This window comes from Lemur catta, chromosome 14 (assembly GCF_020740605.2).
Source record: "Lemur catta isolate mLemCat1 chromosome 14, mLemCat1.pri, whole genome shotgun sequence".
In the NCBI taxonomy this organism is placed as follows: Eukaryota; Metazoa; Chordata; class Mammalia; order Primates; family Lemuridae; genus Lemur; species Lemur catta.
In genome coordinates this window covers 48,565,299-48,579,505 of record NC_059141.1, presented here as the reverse complement: position 1 = coordinate 48,579,505, position 14,207 = coordinate 48,565,299, and the positions used below count along the sequence as shown (strand labels likewise).

General features: G+C 52.0%; 1 protein-coding gene across 3 annotated transcripts in view; it reads right to left on the bottom strand.

Annotated features, from left to right (window-relative positions):
- Positions 1 to 13,955, bottom strand: part of PALD1 (phosphatase domain containing paladin 1) — a 73,898-nt gene extending 59,943 nt beyond the window's left edge. For 2 of the 3 annotated variants that reach the window (XM_045568281.1, XM_045568283.1), the window contains exon 1: positions 13,529 to 13,743. The gene's annotated coding sequence lies outside the window, so the exon portion shown is untranslated. Of the gene's footprint in view, positions 1 to 13,528; positions 13,744 to 13,885 lie in introns of those variants that run through there. The other variant, XM_045568282.1, reaches the window with a different exon arrangement.
- Between the last annotated feature and the right edge of the window lie 252 nt (positions 13,956 to 14,207).

Sequence of the window (14,207 nt, the reverse complement as noted above, 5' to 3'; positions counted from 1 at the left end):
CATATTCGTAAATTTTATGCCTATTTTGCCATAATAAAAAAAATTAAGGACTCATTAAAAAAAATTTTATGCCCATGTTCATTTCTGTCCCCACCTTAGAGAAAGTTCAGGGTGGAGAGTTGGGACACAGATGTAAAGAGCCAAAGGCACTGCCACCAGGGAGCTGGCACAGACGGGAGAGCCGTGCAGAGGGAGCTGAGGAAAGAGATCCACACGCTGCCTCAGGGGTCTGGGGGGCTTTGAGGGGCCCCGGACTGAGCTCGGGTCTGAGCGAGGCAGTTGCACACATCTGCATCCACCAGGAGCACAGGTGAGAGTGATGTGTGCAGAGCTGAACGCACACGCACTGTCCCAGGCCCGAGACGCCAGTACAGCCCACACGTGCCTACCCCAGGCTCTGCCTGGCCAGCCCTCGGCACAAGCATCCACCAAACAGCAAGGCCTCCTCGTCTCTCCCAGCGCCCACCACCAAGGAAGGCCAGGGGCAGGATGGGGAAGGAGGCGAGTGGGTAGAAGACTGTGGCTCAGTGGGCACACCCCGTGTGACAAGACACATAGCCCTGCAGAGCCTCTCACGCCAGCTCAACCTTGCTGCCCACACGCCTGCAGCCAGGAGCAGGGGGATGGGTACGACTAGGGGGCGAGAGCAGCAGGGGGTTAGACAGGCTCAGTGACGCAGGACACTCAGAGTCACCATGTGACCCTGGGCAAGTCCCTTCTCCTCTCAGACCCTCTGGAACTTCCTCAGTTTCCTTCTCAGTAAAACAAGGATTCTACCCCATCACACAGCAATTCATTCCTGGGTATATGTCCTAGAGAAGTGGGTGTTCATAAAAGACACAACAATGTTCATAGTAGCTTTACCCAGAATCACCAAAAACTGGAAACCAGGCAAAGGTCCACTGGCAGGACAGAGACTAAGCAAGTGGTGGTGTGTCCTACGATGGAGTTCTACTCGCAGTGACAGGAGCAAACCTCTGACACCTGCAGCAACATGGTGACTCTCACGGTTATGTAGAGGGAAAGGAGCCAGATAAAAACAGCTCACACTGTGTGAGTCCACTTATATAAAGCTCAAGATTGGGGGTCAGGAGAGTGACCACTTGCAGAGCGGAAGCATTGAAACTGACTGGGAAGGGACACCACGGAAGCTTCTGGGGCACCAGAAAGGTTCTACAGCTTGAAGTGGGTGGTGGTTACACAGGTGATACATCTGTGACAATTCGTCAAGCTATGCCTATCTGGAAATTATATCTCATTTACAAAACAAAATAGCAACAGCTAACAACGCATCCCCTGCCTGCCCCTGAGCACTGCAGCGAGGCCATACTGAGAGGCTATGTATAGGAGGCCATGACAAGTGTTGGGTTGTGGGTAAGAACATGGGCTGGGAGTCAAAAGGACCAGGGTTCAAATCCTGATGTTCCCTCTGACCAGATATCTTATTTTTTTGTTGTTTACTAGATTTTTTTTATTACAAAAGTTTTTGTACTTACTGTCATCAAAGATCTATAAAGAAAAAATGTGTGCCCTTCCCAACCCCCTCAAAGCCCACCTCTTAAGCCTGCTTATACAACAAGCTTTTCCCTTAACAGGACAACATAAACACCCCCACCAGCCAGTACACGTAATTCCAGCCCTATCTGTTCAATGGTGGCGTGTCACTTCCCTGTATCACTGCTCATGCAACAGACAGCAGGGGAGTATCTACCTCGTCAACCAGCCAGGCACAGTCCTGGCCCCTCGAGGAGCAGCCCTTCCACAGGAGGCAGAAAGAGAGGGCGGCAGAGAGGAAACAAAGGAACACAATGATGACACACTGTGTACACTGTGCTGTGGGCCTCGAGGGGCTGCGAGGCTGAGCTAGAAAGTGGGACGGCGGGAAAAGGACGTGTTTGAGACACGGCAGTCACAGAGGGCCTATGCCAGCGGGCCTCCTGTCACGCCACTTCTTAAGTGTGAGGGAAGAGGCACCACGGACAACTTTGAGGTGTTCGGCCCCAACAACCAGAGACGTGGGGACGCCGCCAACAGGGGCCAGACTGAGGGGAAGCAGGTGTGCGTGAGGACTGGGCGGATGGACAGAGAGCCGCCATCCCGCCCCTGCTGCCATCTCGGAAGTGGCAGGCCTGGGGGCCCTGCAAAGAAAGAGGAACTGGTCCTGAGGCTTGCAGGGGATACTGCAAAAAGAAACACGAAAGACAGGGAAAGTGGATCCAGAGAAGTAGTCAGCATGACACATCTGGCCCACTATAGACTTCACTGCCCAGAGCTCAGGCCATGGCCAAGGCTGGGCAGCTCACAGGCCCACTTTACAGATGGGGAAACTGAGTTCTGTAGTGAGCACCTCTTGTTCAGAAGCCAGAAAGGGCCAGAATGAGCCACGGTGAGGGGCCAGGCAGCCGGTGAGCCCATTTAGTGCCCACAGCTCCCACCTACCGTCCCAAACATGGACCATGGGGTGAGGCCCAGTGTCCCCACCCACCCAGGGAGTCCCCAGGATTCCCAGGAGGTGATGCAGGACTCTGGGTTTCCCAAGCTGAGACCATGACTCAATCCAGACCCCATGAATGTCTGCTTAGGGATCTGTGAGCTCTTTTTTTAAAATTGAGATATAATTCACATACCACAAAATTCACCCTTTAAAGTGCAGCTGCTCGTCAACTTATGATGGAGTTATGTCCTGATAAACCCATCGTAAATTGAAACTATTGTAAGCCAAAAATGCATTTAATGCTAGCAACACAGCAGATGGTCCCTGACTTATAATAGTTCTACTTACGACCTTTAGACTTTATTATGGTATGAATGCGAAATATATTCAGTAGAAACCCTAACCCCGTGGAAGGTCATGAGGAGCTCCTAGACTTACCATGGGTTACACCTGAATAAACCCATCATAAGGCTGAAACATTGTAAGTGGAACCATCGTTAATACGAGGACTGTCTGTATACAGTTCAATGGTTTTTAGTATATTCACAAAGCAGTGTAACCACTATCTAATTCCAGAACATCGAACTCAAAAAGTTAAACATAGAATTACCGTATGACCCAGCAATCCCACTCCTGAGCGTATGCCCGAGAGCACTGAAAACAAGCATCCAAACAAATGCTTGTACAAGAACGTTCACAGCAGCCAAACAGCTGCTCACAACAGCCCAAAGGTGGAAACAACTCAAATGTCTATCGACTGATAAATGAATAAACAAAGGTGGTATATCCACACACTGGAAAGTCATTCATCTATCAAAAGGCATGAAGTACTGATTTAAGCCACAACACAGATGAACCTTGAAAACATTACGCTAAGTGAAAAAAGCCAGACACGAAAGGTCCCGTATTATATGAGTCCACTTATGTGAACTATCCAGAACAGGTAAACCCACAGGGGCAGAATGCAGATCAGTGGCTGCCAGGGACGGGGAGGGGAATCGGGAGTGACATATGGATATGAGATTTCCTTCGGGGATGATGAAAATGCTTTGAAACTAGACAGAGGTGATGGCTGCATGCCACTGTGAATGTACTAAATGCCACTGAACCGTACGCTTAACATGGCTAATTCTATGTTATAAGAATTAAAAAAAAAATAATGAGATCCTCTGAACGACTGTCTCATAAGCAAGCACTGCCATGCTATTTGGGGCTCGAGTCTGCTCCTGTGTTTACGATCCGGTTCCTCCTCCATGAACGCCAAATGACATCATCGCACACGGCACAAAGAAAGAAAGGTGGTTCAAATAGGAAAAAAGGGGGTGGGGAAGGAGAACTGAGCCTCCCCACAGCCCAGGCAGCCTGGACCTGCCCAGTCAGGACCATATCATGTTGGCAGCATCTGTGTGAACTGAGCAAAGCCCATCTCTGTTTGTGCTGAATTCCTGATTCCCAGGAGAAACAGGTTTAAGAGACACTATATGCAGATTTCAGTAAGGACACTATTCTACCCTTATCTTCAACCAAGCAAGCCAATTTTCTAGGGATCAAGGATGCCCTATTAAAACAGACATTTGGGAACTGCTCATGAGCAGTTTGGGCTTAAATGTGAGGTCTCACTACCCCAAATCATCCAATCAGCTGAACCTTATTACCACCACTCTGCACAGCAGGTGCCAGTAACAGAGCGGCAACTAGGGGGTGGGGGGGGAGGACAGGAGAGGCCAAAGGCGCAGCCGTCTACCATCAACCCAACATTGGCAATGTGGTCTCAGCTAATATTCTTTTAAATTAGCACTGTTCATTGGAAATGAGATGGCTTTCTGGTTTATCAGTATTTCCTGTTTGTTTTATGGTTATATAAAAACTACAGCATTTATGCCTTACGCCTAGTCTTGTATACATTTAAGTTACAGTCCAATAAGAATAATGTAAACCAGTAAGTGAGGGGTTTTTCCTTTAAAAGAGAGTCCACAGAAGAACACATATTGTATGAAATGTCCAGAATTAGCCAATCTATAGCGACAGCAGAGTAGTGAGCTGGGGTAGGTAGCGACTACTCATGCATATAGAGCATCTTTGGGAGTTGATGAAAATTCTGTAAAGTTAGATTGCGATGACAGATGCACAACTCTTTGCATATATCAATACTAGAAGCTACTGAACTGTACACTTTAAACAGGTGAGCAGCACTAAGACAGAGAAATCCACAAACCCACCTACTTACGGCTCCCCTCCCAGAGCTGCCCCCCTCCCTACAGGGCTCCCGAGCCCCAGCTGAGGCCCTGAGTCACAAGACAATCCCATCCTGGGTGAGCAGGTGGCTGCCCCGTAACATTACAACACAGGGCTCCTACCTCCTGGAACTCACTTCATGCAACAGTATTAAGGCACTGCTTTGAATTATTAAATTAAGAAAAAGTTAGAAACAATGAAAACAACCTAAGTTAGAAGCATGCAGGAAAGGGGACTCATTGTGCAGTGTCAAGGAAAGCAGCACAGATCAACGTAGATTCAGAGCCTCTGGGACCCAGTAGGCTGGGGTCAGTGTGGAGCTGGGAGGGTGAAAGTCGGAGCATGGGCGGCCCCCCTTCCTCAGGAGGCCACAGACAGCCCCAGCCTCCCCCGACACACGCCACACGCCACACACAGGCCAGGCCGGGTTTCCATCGGTAAGGCCCCGAGACGCTGCCTAGAAAAGAGACAGCCTCAGCAATGGGCAGCCTCAAGGGTCCCTCTTCTGTCAACCCAACAAATCCTCCTGGGGCCTATTCCTTCCAGCGACACGTCACAGAGACAGGAAGAGGAAGCCCCTGCTGGCTGCTACGCGGCAGGGGTTAATGGCGGAGCAGCAGGAGGACACGTCCACCCAGACCCCCAAGACAGGTAGCCACAAAGCCTATTTTGGACAGACTGATCCCTTTTGTTCCAATGCCTCCCTCTTCCGGAACCTGCTCTAATTAACCACCTCCAGGAAGCCTTCATTCCATCTGAGCCCCAGCTCGGGGCATGTGCCTGGAACTCTGATGGCAGTGCTGGGGTCTCTCCCCAAGACCCAAGGCCAGACGACAAAAGCAGGCCCCACAGCCACGGACCGAGTGTGATCTCATTTATATTCAAAATTTAAAAACTACACCAACTTATGAAAAGGCGCAGAAAAAGACTAAGGGATGTTCAGCAAACTGCTGACAGTGCTACCCCTCGGGAGGAGAGGGAGGGCAGGGAGGAAAGGAGTTTTACGTTTTACTTTCTCTCTATGAAGCGACTACTTCAATATTTTGTAAACATAATGTTATATTATTTTTAACATAATATGTTCCACACACTGGAATACTACACAGCAATAAAAAGGGAATGGGACTAATGGAAACATGCAATACCAGGGATGAATCTCAGAAAGCGTCCTGTTAAGAAGCCAGACACCAAAGATTACCTATTATAAGATTCCACGTACATGAAAATCTAGAAAAAACAGAATCATAGGGGCAGAAAGAAGATGAGTGGGCCTGGGCCCAGAGATGGGAGTGTGAGGACCTTTGTGGGTGACAGAAATGTCCTTGGACTTATCTAAGGTGGTAGCTGCATGGCTGTGACATTTACCAACACTCACCGACTTGTACACTAAACGTGGGTGAATTTTATGGTGTGTATACCTCAATACAACTTTCTTTTAAAGTAAGGTGGAGGAGGGAATGGGGAATAACTGCTTAATGGGTATAGGGTTTTCTTTTGGAGTGATAAAATGTTTTAGAACTAGATAGAAGTAGTGGTTGCACAACATTGTGAATATACTAAATGTCACTGAATTGTGTACTTTAAAATGGTTCATTTTATGTTAGTGAATTTCACCTTAGTAAAAAAAAAATTTAAAGGTAGAGAAAAAATTATTATACCCACTTTGCAGATGAGAAAATTGGGCTCAGAGGCCCAACTGCCAGCCCAGGGCTTACTCACTCGATGCCTCGGGCCCAGTTTGGAGGCCCCTAGGGCAGAGACTGCTCCCCATCTCCCCAAGGGCTCTGCAGCTGTGAGGCCCCTGCAGGGAGGGCCCATCTGGGGCATCCAGAAACCAGAGCTTCACACAGGCCTTGGAGTGAGCCAGGCAGGCCAGAACCTGCAGGGTCTCCAAATGTCCACGAGCTCCACCAGGCAGGGCTTCCTTGGGAGGCAGGGAGTGAGCACCCAGGAAGCAGGTGGTCACAGCAAGGCTAAGCCACCACTCAGATCGAGGCTGGAGGAGGTCCTCAAGGCCTTGCCACCCAGGGTCCCAGGATGATGGGCTCAGTCACTACAAGGCAACAGTCAAAGGGGACATGTGGCAGGTGGCAGCAGTGCCCACCTGGACAACAAGAAGTGGGAGCAGAAGCAGGCGCAGCTCAGACCCTGTAGGACAAGTCCTCTGTCACCACGTGGTGCTCAGATGAAAAAAAAGATACTGACCATGAGACAGCGATTAAATGCAGATCACTGCAGAGAACTCGCCTACCCATCACTCAGAGCAGATGACAGCAAAGAAATTTCTTTCTGGAGGAATATCTGGCATTGACCTCTCAGATTCTAAACAAATGGCAGAATTTGCTAGAATCAAGCCAAGAAATGTTAAAGAAGACAATGCTCCAAGAACAATAGCTTGCCCTCATAAAGGCTGCACAGAGCTGTTCAGGGTAACTCCGCCACGAGGAGACATCCACACACCCACGGTCCTGGAGTCCACGCATGTGTGGAAACCGAACGACGCCAACTGGCTCGTTCTGGAGAGAAGCCCTCCCAGTGCACATTTGAAGGCTTCCAGAAACACTTTTCACTAGACTTTGATTTGTGCACACATGTGCGAATCCATACCGGAGACAGGCCCTTTGCGTGCCCCTTCAATGGTTGTAACAAGAAACTTAAACTAACCTAAAATCTCACATCTTAACACAGGCTAAGGCCAAAAACAATCAGTGAAAAGAAGAGAGAGAAGTCTCTCCTTAACCACAGAAAGCATCTTCTAGGAGTGTTGTCTGGGAATAAACATGCCTCTCCTTTGTATATTACTTTAGGAAAAACTTTAAAAATGAATCCTATATACCTAAGGAACATGTTTTGATAAAGTAGTAAAAATAATTTTTAAAAATCTTTAATAAGATGACATTGCTAAGATGCTCTATCTTGCTCCATAATCTCATTTCAAAAATACAGTGTTGAGCATGCTCATGTCTGTCTGTAATCCCAGCACTTTGGGAGGCCAAGGCAGGAGGATCACTTGAGGCCAGGTGTTTGAGACCAGCCTGAATGACACAGTAAGACCCCATCTCTACAAAAAATTTAAAACTTAGCCGGGCATGGTGGTACGCATCTGTAGTGTACCTCCCTAGCTGGCTGGGAGGCTGAGGCAGGAAGATCGTTTGAGCCTAGGAGTTTGAAGCTGCAGTGAGCTATGACTGCACCACTGCACTCCAGCCCAGGCAACAGAGCAAGACCTGTCTCTAAAAACATAAATAAATAAAAAATAAAAGCAATTTTTTTAAATACAGTGTTTTTGTAAAGTGTGGTCCTGACAGGAAGACACTTCATTAACTTTGCATCAAAAGATAATTCTTTATACAATAGTACTAAAAATGGGACCTCTTTTCATATTCTTAGAAATATGAAGCTCACCTGTTGCTTACAATTTTTTTAATTTTTTATTTTCCAAGTGTGCATATTGTATACTTTTTGGGGATATGCTTAGTGATGCTATGTGTAATTTTTCTGGAGGTACATGCATACTTCAAACATATTTTCCTGTAAAAAAAAAAAAAAGTTGGCTGGGCGCAGTGCCTCACACCTGTAATCTTGGCATTCTGGGAGGCTGAGGTAGGCGGATCGTTTGAGCTCAGGAGTTTGAGACCAGCCTGAGCAAGAGTGAGATCCCGTCTCTACTAAAAAAAATAGAAAGAAATCGGCTGGACAACTAAAAATATATAGAAAAAATTAGCCAGGCATGGTAGCACATGCCTGTAGTCCCAGCTACTCAGGAGGCTGAGGCAGTAGGATTGCTTGAGCCCAGGAGTTTGAGGTTGCTGTGAGCTAGGCTGATGCCACGGCACTCTAGCCCTGGCAACAGAGTGAGACTGTCTCAAAAAAAAAAAAAAAAAAAAAGTTATATAAGTTTTGGTTGCCATCTTAATTTCGGTTGTATGCTTTGATGCTAATGTGTTTTGTATAACTGTATCATATAGCTATACTGACTCATAGCATCAAATATTAGGTGTGATTTAATAATGTTAATCAATTTAAACCCATTTTAGTCACTTTTTTCTAAAACATACTGCCAGATGCTGATATTCGGTGTGATTTCTTTGCCTGTTCAGTTATAGAAAGGGGTACTCAGTTGTAGAAGGTACTATACCTTTTAACATTAACATGCACATCCCATGTAACAGAAAGGCAACAATGAAACAGCGATCCCAAAGCATAAAAAGGGGAGGGAGCCTATTGGCCACTTTCTGACAAGCAGGAAAGGGGTTAACTGTCCCATGAGGTTCTCCAGTGCCAGGAAAAGGAAAAGGGGAGGAGAAGTAACCCTCTGTGCTTCTAAACAGAATCTTCAAATACACCCCAGCGTCTCTGTCCTCCACTCTGGGAAGCCCAGACAGAGGCCAGCACAGCCTGCAGAGAGGAAGGCCTGAGCTTAGCAGGATGCAGAAGCTGGCACGGCCCAGGTCACCCAGGGGCACCCCCCACCCACCCTCCTTGGCCCCTGACCCATCCTCTTGGCAGCTTGTCGGGGGCACCCACAGCCCTCCCAGCACCACACCCTCCCTCCTCAGGGAAGGGCTGAAAGCCTCAGCTCCCTGGGATGCACCCAGTACCCAAAGCCCCAGACGCTCCCTACGGCCTACCATGGGCATGCAGGTGACCCTAGGCACCTCATCAGTGCCCCAGCTGCAGCCCAGGCAGGGGCCTCCTCAGAGCTAAAGCCAGTCCACATGCCAGTTACGGAAAATATATAAAACAACTCCCCCAAGAGCTGTCACACCTCTGCCGTGCAGCTCTTTGTGCTAGGGAAGCCTTCCCTCCCCCTTGCAAGCTCCTAGCCATCCTTCAAAGCCCACATGAAGTGTCACACACACTCCCAGCTCCAACCATAGCTATCACAGACCCCGTCATGTCATCAGTAGGGTATGGCCTAAAGTCTGTATGTGCCTCGCTCACCTCCTGGCGAGGACTGCGTCTACTCCATCTTTGGATCCCCAGCACCTCATACTGAACCCAGGGCCAAGGAAGTCCGGGAACCAAAATCAAGATACCATTGTGGTCCCTTCCCATCATGGGACTGTGCAAGCATCCTGGCCTTTGCTGAGAGAGTATCAATCACGGTAGTAACTTCAGCACCTGATGTCCACCAAGCATGCCCCAGGAGCCAGACAGTACCGAGGGCTTTCCACAGGTACCTCCTTTCATCCCAGGGACAGGCTCATGAGGGAGTTACTATCATCAACCCTGTTACACAAAGGAATTGAGGCACAGAGAAGTTAAATTTGTAGCCCAGGGCCACACAGCCAGTAAGAGAGGAAGCAGGATTCAGTCCCTGGTGGTCTCCTCCCAGAGCCTCAGAACAAGTCTACTGGGGGGTGGGAAGGTGGTCAAGGGAGCCTGTTGGGATGAGCCTTGAGGGGAATAGGAACTCAGAGATTACAGAGACCAGTGCTTGCAGACCTTCTCTTTCCCCAGGTCCCAGCCAAAGGCCTAGGAAGGGAGCAGAGCCTCCTCCCAGACCGAGCCTGCTGCTCCCGGGCCCATCCCGTGCTCAGCGCAATTATAGGAACAGTTACAGGAAACATAAACGCCTGTCTGCAAGCGCCTGGGCCCAACACAGGGGAGGCACACGGCTGGGCTGCCCGCTGGAAGGCAAGAGCCACGGTTTGGGGCTATTCTTAGCAAACCACTGGCTCCCCTCCCAGAGGCCCAGCAGGCCCAAGCTTCCATACGCCCTGCCTGCCATTTCCTGACCCTGCGTGTGGAGGGGCCGGTGGGCAGCAAGTGAGGACAAAACCCTCCAGCTTTCGTATGAGAGGTGCCTGGCCTGCCCAGCCCTCTGCTCAGGCTCCAGGGCCAGGGGCCTGGCTGCTGAGGAAGCTGCGCAGAGTCCTGGCCACCAGGGAAGGCTCATAATGGAAGGCCCCACCCCCATGTTGACTGAGCCCTCGCTGCACCAGGCACTGGGCCATACGCTTTCCACTGATGTTTTCCCACTTAACCCGCACAACATCCCCAGGGCATGGGGGTTACTGGCCCTACTTTAAAGATGAGGAAACGAAGTCATTAAGTAACTTGCCAAAGGTCACACAGTGAGTTAGTGTCCAACTATACCTAGAATCTGGGCTGGATCAGAGGAGATAACAAGGCCAGAAGGTGGGGGACCCCTTCCCTGTGCAAGCCCAGGGCTTGTGGGGGGAGCAGTCCACCCCAGAGAGCAATGGCTCTTATCACAGACCCAACTGCATGTGTGCTCTCTCTCCCCCAGGGACTGTCCTATCCCTGAGGAAGACCCATAGGCTTGGGTTCAGAAGGAGAATCCCACAGCTGGGTTCCTCCCCTATCCCTCCCCACCCAGGCCACACGGCCTCACTTCAGGAAGCTTCTGGAAACCCAGGGAAGATGAGCATCAAAGGTCCAAGGAGCTCCTGCTGGCATTTAAGGTACGAACCCAGCCCTGTAACTTAGGGAGTTACACAGGACACTAAGCCCTTTGGGATTCCTGAACCCCAAAGTAGGAGTCTAGAAATAAGCCACACCACAGAGCACCTGCACCATCCCAACCCCCCAAACAGGACAACGTCGGGCACTGCTGCCACACGGGGAAGTGATGATAACTGAGCAATGCACGCCACACACTACATCTCAGCGCCCACCTCCGTCTGGGTCCTGGCCTCTACTGTCAGGTGACTGGCAGACAGACGTGTCTGTGTCCCTGGGAACTGACAGCCAACTCCATGTCTGCCCAGGTACTCAGGCCATTTCTGTGAGGCTTTCTTACATCTGTCCGTGTTAGTTTACACCCATGTCTGTGCTCTGGCGGGTCCACCTACATGTCTGCCCACTTACATGTCTGTCTCCCAATTCGAATCCCAGTGACTGTGCAAATCTGTCTATAATACATGTCTGCGGCTCACATGCAGTCCACATTGATGTGCTCATGTATGTCTTCCCCCACATGTCTGTGTCCCTGGGTTACTTGTTCACCTTGTCTTCCTGTGCCTGCCCTCAGGTATACATGTATCCAGTTCCTCTATGTCTCTGCCCACGCAGCTGTAAACCTGAGCGTGTGGACATATCTCTGCCCACATAGGCATCCCCCACCTGTGCCTGGGTGACCCAGGTCTGTGTGTGCCACCTGTTTGGAGACAAGTAGGTGTGTTCACTTGAGTTGTCACAGTGCCAGCCAAGGGCTCCGGGATGAGCTCAGCAACTCCCACTCTCAGAACTGCACCCAAGGCCATGGGGTGAGCACATTGCCACCTCCCAGAAGTGTTCCCGAAAAACAGAAACCTGCCAGGGACAATGGGGGAGGAGCAGAGCCCCAGGTACAGTACAAGCTCACAGAGGTGAGGCCAGAGCTGGCCCAGGCACCACCCACCTGAAGCCACCCAGACCCTACCCTGCCTACCCACAACCCCAAAGAGGGAAGGGCAGAGAGTGCACGCCACACCTCAGGTCTGTCTGCACTCACAGGAAACTGTCTGGCCCAGCCTCCCCGCTACCCCCAACAATGGAGGCTCTTCAAAAAGGAAGTGAGGACTTCCTCCCACTTGCCTCTGAACCTCCTACAAGTCTGGCTCTAGACCCCAAACCTCAGGAGCCACACGGCAGCTAGGAGAGTCCTGCACTCAGCCTAACCCAAGACACCAAATGGGCTTCTTCAGAAACCCACCAGCAGAGAAAAAAAACAGAAACCTGGTAGTGGGGGCAGGGGCCATATATAGGCAGGAGAACTACTCAGCCCCCTGCTGCTCCCTGCCCTTGGAAGTGGTGAGAGGTCCAGATTACAAGCAGGGCAATAAGGAAGGGTAGGTAGGGAGCTGCAACATTTAAACACATTTGCACTGTTGCATGAGAACTGGGTCCCAGCTCCCCCAGTGCTATGGCAGCCTGCATTTCTCATGTAGCAGTTCTGTGCAGCTTCTTGGCATTTACACTAACAGCAGTCTAGGATTGGTATCAAAACCCTGTATCAGCAAACCTTCTGCGTGTTTATGTTCTGTCTTCCTCTGAGGCGCTGAGCCATGTGAGGACAGAATTCTCCCAATGTTCCCACCATCCACGCCCTGCCCGGGCATGGCCCAGTGCCTGGCATTTAGGAGGTGCTCGGTCATCGGGTTCAGGCTGCTCTGTCTGGAAGCCAAAGAGTTGGCATCTGGACCTCTGGTTGGGAGAGTAGAGCTGCCCAGAAGCATCCTGAGGCCATGAAGCTTTTTTCCATCTCTGACTCCCCAAGAGACAGGAACAGGCTCCAACCACCCTGGCCATCTTAAGAAGCCAGGCGTAGCTGCTCTCCCATACACCACACTCCTTCTGATAGGTCGCTTCAGGAAAACCCTCTGAAATTAAAAAATGGACTCTCCTCGGAGACCCAGGCCTACAGAGGAAGAAGACCAGACGGGGCCAAGAACCAAAGCCTGTGTCCACTGGGACCTCCAGACTCTTCCCCCATCTGTGGGCCTCCAGGCCCCTAGAGATTAGTCTGGGGACCCCATCTCTGATCATGAGAAAGCTTCCCTCCCCCCACAACTTCACGGGAAGCCTAGCTCCTGGGCTGTGCTCCCAGGCCTAGCAATGAAAAGTAGAGGTGTCGCCAGTCCATGCCTACCCCAGTCCGAGGGAAACCTCGGGAGCGCGGGTGGCCCAGAACCCGACACACAAAACGACCCAGTAACCGCTGGCTGTTTGGTCAGTGAGCTCCCGCCTGCCTCCAGGCAGCAACCCCGGGCGGGTGCGCGCTGGGGGCCCCGGACCTCTCCTCTCGCGGCGAAGGGGAGTGGGTGGCTGGAGCAGCCGCGGGCTGGGGTGCACGGAGGGCTCCTGGAGCTGCCCTCCCCTCGCCAGCCCCGGGCCCGGACGCGTCGGTACCTGCCAGCCCGCGGCTCCGGGGGGCATTCGCGCTCCGGCGGCCGGCGCGCTGCGCCCGGACTGCGGGCGCCGAGTCAGGCAGCGGCGGGGCGCGCCCGGCGCGGGCTCCGGCTCGCTCCTCCCAACTTCCCCAGCTCATCCGTGGGCAGAGGCGGCTCCGGAGGTGGGCAGGCCGGGCGGACGAGGCGAGGCCACCGGAGCGGGCGCGCTTGCTGCTTGCTCCCCGAGCCCCGCGTCCCCCGCGCCGAGGGGCGGACCCGGCCCGGCCGCCAATCACCGCGCCCGCCGCCGCCCGGCCCGCGGGAGCCCCGGCCCCAGCGCAGAGGGCGGGGGTCTCGGATTTAAAGACACACTCACCCCGGCCGCGTCCCGACGCCGTCCGAGCAGCCGCTCCCGGGCGGGCGGGGGACGGCGGGCCCCACCTTCCCCGGCCCCGCTTCCTCCCTCCGCCCGCCCACCCTCCGCGAGGAGGAAAAGTTTGGGGCGGGGGACACTGCTCGGGAAGCCAGTTCCCCTTCCCTTGTCGTTAGCTTGGCTCCTCCTGGGAGACACCCAAACCCGACATCCAGCCCCGCACCACCCCGGCTGGGGAATGCAGCAAATGCTCCCGGCGCCACGCCCCCTGCCTTCCCCAGCTCCCCGGGAGACCGGCCGGGCTTCCCTCGGCCCTCCCAGCTCT